Source organism: Camellia sinensis, chromosome 1 (assembly GCF_055761805.1).
Source record: "Camellia sinensis isolate YWXY chromosome 1, ASM5576180v1, whole genome shotgun sequence".
NCBI lineage: Eukaryota > Viridiplantae > Streptophyta > Magnoliopsida > Ericales > Theaceae > Camellia > Camellia sinensis.
Window position 1 is genome coordinate 244,782,542 of NC_138961.1, and position 11,588 is coordinate 244,794,129.

Below are 11,588 nucleotides of genomic sequence, written 5' to 3' on the forward strand. Positions count from 1 at the left end.
AATGGATGAAACAACATGTTGCAGGGCTACAAATTCCTCTATCAGGTCCTTTCTTCCTTTCTTAGTGGCATAATTATCCATCTACAAAAAATGAATAAACAATAAGAGGCTAAAATCAGCACAAAATGTAAAACAAATAATAGAAACTGTTGACTGCCATAAAACAAAGTGTAAAGGCCAAAAAGCCACATAGAGAAAAAGATTCAATGAAAAACAAAGGAAATAGCTACGCAAAAAATGGTGATGCTATGGTACATTTAGATGTACCATACATTTAGTTATGAACTTGTATGATTTTATGTCATAACTAATACCATATTAGTCATAACCACTATCATATTACCTCATAACTTAATTATATTTAGTTATTTATTTATACTATACTACCTCATAACTAGGTCATAACTAAATTATTTAAATAATTTAACTCTCAAATAGGCAACCGGTGTAGCCGATTACAACGGGGAACAAAATTGAATCAGTCGTGTTTGGCCCTCTTGTTGGCTCTTCTCCTCCCTCTTCTCTTCCGCCATAGCTGAAGCTTCCGAGGACCACTAGCCTCATCGGCGATCCGGGCTTCAGCCATATCGACATCTTCTTTACAAGCTCTCACTCTCTGGACGTCTCCACCATGGGTTTGTGAGCAAAGACCTAGTCATCGTCTTTTCCCTTCCCTTCTAGTCGAATCGAATTTTTCCGAGAACTCTTTTCTGTAGTTCAGGTTTGCTGCTAACTCTAAGCTTCATCTAAATGTGCCATTGGTGCTTTGATTTCAAAACCCTAACCCTTATTGAATATCTGTTATTAATTTTTTTTCTCAGTCAAAATTAACATCTATAGCCACCCAAGATAGTTATGCCATTGGGGCCTTGATTTCAAAACCGTAACCGTAAATAATGAATATCTGATATTTGTTCTCATTCAAAATTAACATCGGTTCTCAGTCATATTCACATTCCTTTAATTGCTTTCACTTTGCTCTGGTATTGTATATCCACTATTTTTTTTCTTATTTTTGTACCCAAAAAAAATCTAAACGAGGTTTTTATTTTTATTTTGACATTGTAAATTTTTATATAAAAAAAAGTTTCTTTGCTTGTAAGTTACAAAATTACTTTGTTAAGTTTTTATTAATATATATATTTTTTAAAGTTTGGCATATCTAATTTTTTATTTGATACATGTAAAGTTAAAAGTCTAGACAAATAAAACAAACACTTATTTTAACTGAGTAATGTGTAAAGAAAATTTATAGTAAAATAATATAAGCTAATTGGTGTTCCACTGCAACTAATCGTTTCTGTAAATAGTGCTCCATGTTTGCTATTTGATCTGCCTCTGCAATAGTTCCTTTCGTTGTTGAGAAGCAATGGGCAAGTCGTTTCAAACAAAAATATATAGACTCATGATTTTCTATCTCACCATGTGTGCACAACCAGACAGCCAGGTGTTCCAAATTCCTTACTATGTTCATCTTCGTATTTTAATTTGAGATGGCCGGACAATCTGGTAAGTAAATAGTTGCTTCCATGCCTTACAAGTTGTGTCGGTGTGTGGTTTCTATGTTGTTCTTTTTCTTTAATTTAATTTATGTGTAAATTATGCACACCACCTGTTTGCTAATATGTCCCCGAACATAGAAAATAGAAAATCAATTGGTGTCTCAACCATGAATAAAAGGGGCATTCTAACTACCAGCCACCAAAATTAACAGCAAATCATCTTCCTTGGAACAAGTTGCATAATTCAATGATTTTTATGTTCAAAACAGACAAGTGAAAACAAATTTTGTATTATTCCATGATGTGGTTCATTGAAGAAAGGATTATTTAATTATATAGCTGGAAGTAATACCACATCTACCATAAGATATTTCACTTCCTCAAATGGATTTAATTAGAAAAAATGTAAAACACTCATTCTACTGGTAGATTCCAATACCTTGTGTAGTGTAGGGCCTTATTTTGACAAATTAATATGGCAGATAGACCGCCTACAAAACATAGATAAATTCCCATCAATCAAAGCTCTTTCAAACAGAATTTCATGCCAATTAACAAAATGAAACTGGGACCAAATTAATTAACAGAATTTCAAGAGGTGAAGGCATACTAAGACGAGTAGTTCAGAGACCAAATTGGTTGAAGATGGTAAGGTTGCTGTAGATTCAGTCAATCAACTCCCGGGTAAGGTTCATTCTCTTCTTCAAAAAATCCAAGTCTTTGTCCCAATGCTTGATATCTATGTATTTATGGATGTGTTCGTATAAACGATTTATTCTTTATGCTTTGATTTTAATTTTAATATATTAATTTTGTTTTAGAATTTTGATTAATTATAAATTTTAAGATTTAGGAATGCAGCAAAAGTATGTTGAATTGGAGTGAAGGAGAATTGGGTGAAAGCATATATATGTCAAGTTTTCATGGGTAGTTATTTGAATAAAGGAAATGGCTCTTCCCGCTTAACTTGTATTTTTGGAAACTCTGTTAGTTACAGGGAAGTTTTTTTTTGTTTCTTATTTTCAAGTCAAAATAATAGCTTGATAAACATTGTTCTTTTTTAATTGCTTTACTTTTCATATGATGTAAATTGTTATTATTTTGTCTCTTTTGTGTTTTTGTTCTTGGTTTTCTTTTCCTATATTGTTTCAGATGGTTAAGATGTGAAATAATTTTCTCTTGTTTGCTTCAGTACATTTGAGGAGTTCATTATTTTCATCGGTGAGACCATATTCATCTTCATCTTTGTGTCATTCTTTATTTTTTTGTGACCTAGAAATTAATTGGGATTGAAATGTTTAGGGATTAGGAATTATATTTCGAAGAATATGAAAATAGCAGTAGCAAGAATTCTTAGGACTAAATCAGTAATGCATCAAAAGTTAGAAATATTCAGCTTGTTTAGTTCCAGTTTTCAAAAAAACAGTTTTCAAAAAATTCTACTTTTTTATTTTTCGTATTTTAATGTTTTCAATGAATTTTTTTAATATTTTAAGTAATTTTTTTTTTTTAATTTTTAGACACACCTAACATAAATACACTTAAAAAGTATAATATTTGTGAAAAAATCTTTAAAAAATACACTAAATACCAAAAAATATAAAAACAAATATGAAAATTTAGTACATTTTCGTATTTTTGTGTATTTATTAATTTTTTAAAATATTTTTTTTATAAATATTTTACTATTTAGATACATCTAAGTAAAGTGCATCTAAAAAAGTAAAAAAATTACTTAAAATTTAAAAAATATTCACTAAAACAAAAAAACACGAAAAACAAAAAACTTAGTTTCCAAAAAACTGAATTCAGAAAACTGAAACTAAACACACTGATTGTTTCTTCATTACATTTGTGAGTTTATCTTAATTTTTTGAGCATACACCATCAAGTCAAATAACTGATTGATAGGATCTTAATTTTGTGGGCATTCTACTCATTATACTTGATAGAGCTAAATCTCAAAGCCATTTTCCTATCAAGTATGGCATTTGATGGACCCTGATTAGCAACCATTTGCAATTTATTATTGAAAAGAATGATTGATGCGCGATGATATGCTTGATGACCCTGATTAGCAACCATTTGCAATTTATTATTGAAAGAATGATTGATGTGAGATGATATGCTTGATGCCTTGTGTGACTTCATAATAATGAGATGGTTGATTGCTGGCCACTGACCGAGTTTATGCCATGTTCTTGTGTTGGTATACTTTAGGTGCAAAAATCTTTCCTCCATGTTTCAGGCCCTTTGAGTTTGAGGTCTGGTAATTGTAAGGAAATAGAAATGTGTATCTAGCATATAAATGTTGGATTTATTTTTCTAGTGTGGCCCAATAGCCTACGTATTTTCCACATGTTTTAATTTATTTGGACTCCACAAATAGATAAAGCCAATATTTGAGATCAAGTTCAGTAAATAGAATTTTAATATAATCACTCTTCTAAGATAAGAAGGAAACCTTGATGGATTAGGAATTCTTCTGATAGAGTTTATCTGGCCCTCTTCTCTCCTCTATATAAGGATGGGTGACTCCCCTTTCATATCATGAGTATTTTTCCATCACTTTAAGTTTTATAGTCATCCTAATAAAGTGAGAGACAGAGAGAAGAAGGTGAGCCAAGAATTAAAGGTTCAACTCTAAGGGGTATTTTCTCAACTTCTCTAATTCAATGGCTGACAAAGGTATATTCATTTTATTCTTGAGTTGTATTGAATTCAAGATCCTGTAAAGTTTAATTCCGCATTATTATTATGGTTACATGTATTATTAAATCTTACATGTGGTATCAGAGCTTTAGTTTGTGAATCAATACACCTTGGAATAATAATATATTTATAAATATTGTTATTATATTATAATTATAATTATTCATAACAACATATTTTTTGTTCATAAGGTTTGAACTCTCGGTATATGTTGGTTATCTTGAATATACGCTGTATGTTCAACCTTGTAAGCTGCATGCCATATTTATTAGGCAGTATCTGAATGGTACATCTAATCTCTTTCATATTCATTGTGCATCAAAGAAACTCTTTTTGTGTTGTTAAAAGTCAAAGGTTGTGTGAAAGAAGATTTCATTCATGATTTCTAAATCGTAACTAAGTATGCACATCATGGACTCCCTCACTCACTTTGTTTTGTGATATGTTAGGTGCAAACTTTTATGTAATTCTATATGTTGTTCATATGCATGTTTTGATTTATTATCAATTTTAGTGATAATAATTTTTATAATCATCATAATATGTTATTGAATTGAGTGTATTGCTTGCCGTTATGATAAAGTGCATAGATTAAAAGCAATTTTAGAATTTTGCTGAATCGTTTGGACTATTAAATAAATATATTTATTTGATTGTATCACATTAGAGGATTATGTTTTTGCTTTGTTTAAATTATGCACACTTATTGTCTATTATTGTTAAATATTTATATATTTTCATGATTTAAAATTGATATCATGATATAATTTTATGACATTGAATATTAAAAATTAAAGTGGTTAATTCATATTAGGTGTAATTCTTATTAACCATTATTTTAGATATTCATGATTGTTATAATACATATATAAATATTCCTGTTCATCCAGAGTTATTATTATTATATTGGTAATAGCAATCACATAAAAGAAATTTTAGAAATCATAAAAATAGTGATCTCATTAAAATTGTGATTGAATTAAATAACTCAAAATTAATGAATAGAGAATATTGTTAGTTAGTTCCGTATTCATAGGGTTTACTAATTTAGTACCTGCCAAAGTGGCCTAAATTTGTAAAACTTATGAATATAGAACTACATAAAAGAATTGTTAAAAAGGGTAACATTAAGGTCGATAATATTCTCAATTGCAGTTATAATTAGGAGATTGAGACTAGCCCAAAGGAGAGTCACTTTCAAATAATTATGAACTGGGTAGGATAATGTAACTTATGTAATTTGAAAGATTAGAATTGAATACCCAAAGGTAACATGACTAGCTGAAAAATTGCATAAATTACTTTAGACCTACATAAATGATTCTTGACGAATGGACAATAGATATACCTAAGTTTTGCCCAAAGGAAAAACTTATGTGATATCAATAGTTCATCACAATTCTCAAAGCTTTAATATGTATATTGTTCTATCTTATTTCAGTAAAAGTTCCCACCTCATTGCACTCTCTTGCATCGGGCGTCCCTCTACTTACTGGCTCGAATTTTTCGGAATGGTATGAACATGTTCAGTTTACACTGGGTGTGTTGGACCTCGATATGGCATTGCTTGAAGATAAACCTGCAGACATTAATGAATATAGTACTGCAGAACAAGTTGCCCTTCCTGAATCCTGGAAAAAGTCCAATAGACTCAGTTTGATGTTCATGAAGATGACCATTGCAAATAACATCAAGACCTCCTTACCTCAAACTGTTAATGCATTGGAATACTTAAAGGCTGTTGAAGATCGATTTAGATCTGCTGACAAGTCACTTGCTGGCACTATTATGGCTGAATTGACAACAATGAAATATGATGGCAACCGAGGAGTTCAGGATCACATCCTCAATATGGCTGACAAAGCTGCAAAGCTTAAAACTTTAGGAATGCAAGTTGATGAAACTTTCCTCGTGCAGTTTATTCTCAACTCACTTCCATCACAATACAGCGCATTCAAAATTCACTACAACACCAATAAAGATAAGTGGAATTTGAATGAGCTGACTAATATGTGTGTTCAGGAGGAAGTGAGGTTGAGGGAGGAAGGGCGTCAAACTGCATTGGCTGTAACTCATGGAGCTATAAAGAAAAAGAAGGGTAAGCTTGTAAAATCAAAGAAAAATCCACCAAAGAAAAAGAATGAACCTGGGGAAGAAAATCAGGCTAAGAATGGTTTCACTATCAAGTGCTACTTTTGTGGCAAGAAGGGACATGTGAAGAAAGACGGCAGCAAGCGAAAGGCTTGGTTCGAAAAGAAAGGTAAGAAATTTTCTTTTGTTTGTTATGAATCAAATCTTGCTGAAGTACCTTCTAATACGTGGTGGATTGACTCTGGGGCCACGACCCACATTACAAATGACATGCAGGGATACCTCTCAACCAGGAAACCGAAGGAAAGTGAAAGATTTGTCTATATGGGGAACCGTCTCAAAGCTGAAGTCGTAGCTGTAGGAACCTATCGACTGATCTTAGAGACGGGTCATCAGATGGATCTAGAAGACACTTTTTATGTTCCTTCAATTTCTAGGAATTTAGTTTCGTTATCCAAATTAGATCGTGTTGGATATTCAGTTTTATTTAATTGTGGAAAACTCAATTTAATGTTTAATTCAAAAGTGATTGGTTCTGGTAATTTATGTGATGGTTTATATAAAATTACCTTAAATCATGAGTTTGCACAATCATTAGTAACTCTGCATTCGAATATTGGTTTAAAACGTGGTCTAATTAATGAAAAATCATCGATCTTGTGGCATAGACAGTTGGGGCATATCTCCAGAAATAGAATTGAAAAATTGGTGAAGAATGGGATTTTGGAAAACCTAGACTTCACTGATTTTCAGATATGTGTGGATTGCATTAAAGGAAAGCAAACCAAACACACCAAGAAAGGTGACACAAGAAGTAATGAGCTTCTTGAGATAATTCATACAGATATTTGCGGGCCACTCAACATCCCATGTCTTAGTGGTGAAAAATATTTTATCACATTTATAGATGACTTCTCACGTTATGGATATGTGTATCTAATTCATGAAAAGTCTCAGGCTGTTGACATCCTTGAGGTGTACATAACTGAAGTCGAGAGACAATTAGATAGAAAGGTTAAAATAGTTAGATCAAACAGGGGTGGTGAATATTATGGTAAATATGATGAGTCAGGCCAAAATCCTGGCCCATTTGCCAAATTCTTAGAAAAGAAAGGCATTTGTGCTCAATATACAATGCCTGGTACGCCACAGCAGAATGGAGTTGCTGAAAGGCGTAATCGTATACTTAAAGATATGGTTAGGAGTATGTTAATTTACTCAATTGTACCTATTTCAATGTGGGGTGAAGCTTTAAAAACTGCAATGTATATCTTAAATAGGGTTCCTAGTAAGGCGGTCCCAACAACTCCTTTTGAGTTGTGGACTGGTAGGAAACCTAGTTTGAGACACTTACACATTTGGGGCAGAGGCAAGAATCTTCAACCCACAAGAGAAAAAGTTGGACTCAAGAACAATATCTGGATATTTCATTGGTTATCCAGACAAGTCTAAAGGGTACAAATTTTATTGTCCTAATCACAGTACGAGGATAGTGGAAACTAGTAATGCTAGATTCCTAGAGAATGGTGAAATCGGTGGGAGTGAGAAAACACGAGTGGTGAATTTCGAGGAAATTAGGGTAGATGTGCCAACATTTGACCCTTATCGAAAAGTTGTTGTTCCTCAGACTATTCCACAGGCTGAGGAAAACGAACAACATGATGAAAATCCTTCACCACCTCATGTTTCACCACTTCATGAAGATACCACCATTGAAAATATTGTAGAACCACCACAACCGGCAGTTCTGAGAAGATCTCAGACGAAAAGAAAGCCTGCCATTCCAGATGATTACATGGTGTATCTACAGGAATCTGATTTTGATATTGGGATTAACAAAGATCCAGTCTCATTTTCACAAGCCATGAATAGTGATGATTCTTCTAAATGGGTCAATGCTATAAATGAAGAGTTAAAATCCATGGAACAGAATAGTGTTTGGGATCTCGTCGAATTGCCTAATAACTGCAAAAAAGGTCGGGTGTAAATGGGTCTTCAAGACCAAGCGTGACGCAAAAGGCAATATCGAACGATTTAAAGCCAGACTTGTTGCCAAAGGTTTTACTCAAAAAGAAGGCATAGACTATACAGAGACCTTCTCTCCAGTATCTAAGAAGGACTCGCTTAGAATCATCCTAGCATTGGTAGCTCATTATGACTTAGAGTTGCATCAAATGGATGTGAAAACTGCTTTTTTAAATGGGAATTTGGATGAAGAAATTTATATGGAGCAGCCCGAAGGATTTGCAAAGAAAGGTAAAGAACATTTAGCTTGCAAATTAAAAAAATCCATATATGGCCTTAAACAAGCTTCTAGGCAATGGTATTTAAGGTTTAATGATACCATTACCTCTTTCGGATTTAAGGAAAATGCAGTTGATCAGTGCATATATCTGAAGGTTAGTGGGAGCAAGTTCATTATGTTGGTGCTATATGTGGATGACATTTTGTTAGCTAGTAATGACCTTGGCTTATTGCATGAAACCAAGGAATATCTCTCCAAGAACTTTAAAATGGTCGATATGGGTGAGGCAAACTATGTTATTGGCATAGAGATCTTTAGGGATCGATCTCGAGGATTGCTAGGACTATCTCAAAAAGGATATATTGATCGTGTTTTGGAGAGATTCAATATGCAGTTTTGTTCAGCCGGTGATGCACCCATCATGAAGAGTGATAAATTAAGTGAAAAACAATGTCTAAGGAATGACTTGGAAAGAAAACAAATGAAGGACATTCCATATGCATCAGCTGTAGGGAGCTTGATGTATGCCCATACATGTACCAGGCCAGATATTAGTTTTGCAGTTGGAATGTTGGGAAGATTCCAAAGTAATCCTGGAATGGAACATTGGAAAGCAGTAAAGAAAGTTATGAGATATCTTCAGGGAACAAAGGATTATATGCTCACCTATAGGAGATCAGAACAGTTGGAAGTTATCGGATACTCAGACTCAGATTTTGCTGGTTGCCTTGATAGTAGAAAATCTACATCGGGTTTTGTTTTTCTACTAGCTAGTGGAGCAATTTTATGGAAGAGTGTGAAGCAGTCCACTATTGCTTCATCTACTATGGTGGCTGAGTTTGTGGCATGCTTTGAGGCTACAAATCATGCTTTGTGGTTGTGAAATTTCATCTCAGGACTTGGTGTTGTTGACTCAATTGCCAGGCCGCTGAAGATGTATTGTGACAATACCGCAGCAGTTTTCTTCTCTAAGAATGGAAAGTACTCCAGTGGTTCCAAACACATGGAAGTAAAGTACTTGGTTGTTAGAGAGAGAGTCTAGAAACAACAAGTGTTAATTGAAAACTTAAGCACCTCTCTTATGATTGCTGATCCATTCACAAAGGGATTGCCACCAAAGACATACAAAGAGCATGTTATCAGGATGGGTCTTTTAAGCAACCCTTGATGTGTATGGTTAATCATGAGTGCTTATTTTTTGACACTATTTGCGCAATAATAATTTTTTTTCTGTTTTTCCTGTTTCTAAAAGTGTGTGTACACATTATTTTGAATATTGATAAACAGGAAATGTCTTAACAAGACAAATTACAGGGGCCTTTCAGGAAAATAATTATATATCCCAATAAAGGACTGGGTTGGTGAAGGTTATCGATGGTGTAGTACATAGAAGGAAATATGACATAAATGTTATATAACCGCTATGACTCACATTGGTGATCTGAAGTAATCACAGTATTATAGTTTCTAATATATTTGAACTTATTGGCTATTTTTAAAAAATTCGTGATCACGTGTCAAAGTTTTTAGTGTGGAATCCAATGAGTCAAAATTTTTAAAGTTGCATATTTTTGAAAAAACTCATAATTGCATCATAATCGGCTTAATGGGCCAAGTGGGAGAATGTTGGATTTATTTTTCTAGTGTGGCCCAATAGCCTACATATTTTCCACATGTTTTAATTTATTTGGACTCCACAAATAGATAAAGCCAATATTTGAGATCAAGTTCAGTAAATAGAATTTTAATATAATCACTCTTCTAAGATAAGAAGGAAACCTTGATGGATTAGGAATTCTTCTGATAGAGTTTATCTGGCCCTCTTCTCTCCTCTATATAAGGATGGGTGACTCCTCTTTCATATCATGAGTATTTTTCCATCACTTTAAGTTTTATAGTCATCCTAATAAAGTGAGAGACAGAGAGAAGAAGGTGAGCCAAGAATTAAAGGTTCAACTCTAAGGGGTATTTTCTCAACTTCTCTAATTCAATGGCTGACAAAGGTATATTCGTTTTATTCTTGAGTTGTATTGAATTCAAGATCCTGTAAAGTTTAATTCCGCATTATTATTATGGTTACATGTATTGTTAAATCTTACAATAAAGCCTATGCTAAAGTATGTATTTAGTTGCTTAAGTTGTTGTTGTGCTCTTAAAGATTAAGAAGATGGTGCTTAGGAGGGATAAATTTAAGATGTGAAAATTGTGATCTTTGTGCATTTGCTTTGCCAAATTGGGAACTGTTAATGCATCAGTTATCATTGACTAGATGGGTTTTGTTTATTGGTTTTGGAGGGTCTAGTTTGATTGAACTTTAAATGAGCTTAAACAACAAATTAGGCAGTGTGCTGCAACAGATTAGGCAGTATGCTTTTCACCCAAGCTTGTTCCTCAAGTCGTGAGATATTAAGAGGTGTAAATTGTTCAATTTCTTTGCTGCAAATTACTCTCTAGTTTATCAAAGAAATTGTTAAATTTCTTACAATGAATGTTCGTTTGAGTGTTGTATCTTTCTTTATTCTACAATTTGCATTGGGCTGAACTCTATACGCATTTTTCTTTCACAAACCAACTGCAAATCCAAACAATCTGGTATGTAATTGTTTGGTTTCCTGTTTCTTTGTCTTCTATGGAGATGTCATTACTTGATTTCTATGCTTCTGTATTAGATTGATGCTTGTTATTGCCCCAATTCTATTTAATATTTGGTTCAGCCTATGTATTGTCTTTGTTTTGTTGTTTTGCTACAATTTTATCTTTTGCTCACCATGTGTTTGATAATATGCCAAAACCAATAATAACATACTTTCATTGATCACTTACTGTTATTGATTAGGAAAAACAACTTATTTTTTATTAGTTTGTTTTCCTTTCCTGCAATATTTCGTACCACTCTTAATCAACAATATGATTTCATTAGATTTTCCCTTTTGGTTCAAAAAAAACCTTTATTAATTACTTAATCTAATCAATACAATGACTACGTTTAGTGTTTCTTGTAGAGATGGGCCTGCTTTAAATGCCTAGGCCAAGTCAAA

At 33.1% G+C, this 11,588-nt stretch overlaps 1 pseudogene; it reads left to right on the forward strand.

The window, feature by feature from the left end:
• The first annotated feature begins 9,031 nt into the window (after positions 1 to 9,031).
• On the forward strand, positions 9,032 to 9,433 carry LOC145823023 (secreted RxLR effector protein 161 pseudogene; annotated as a pseudogene).
• The last annotated feature ends 2,155 nt before the right edge of the window (positions 9,434 to 11,588 follow it).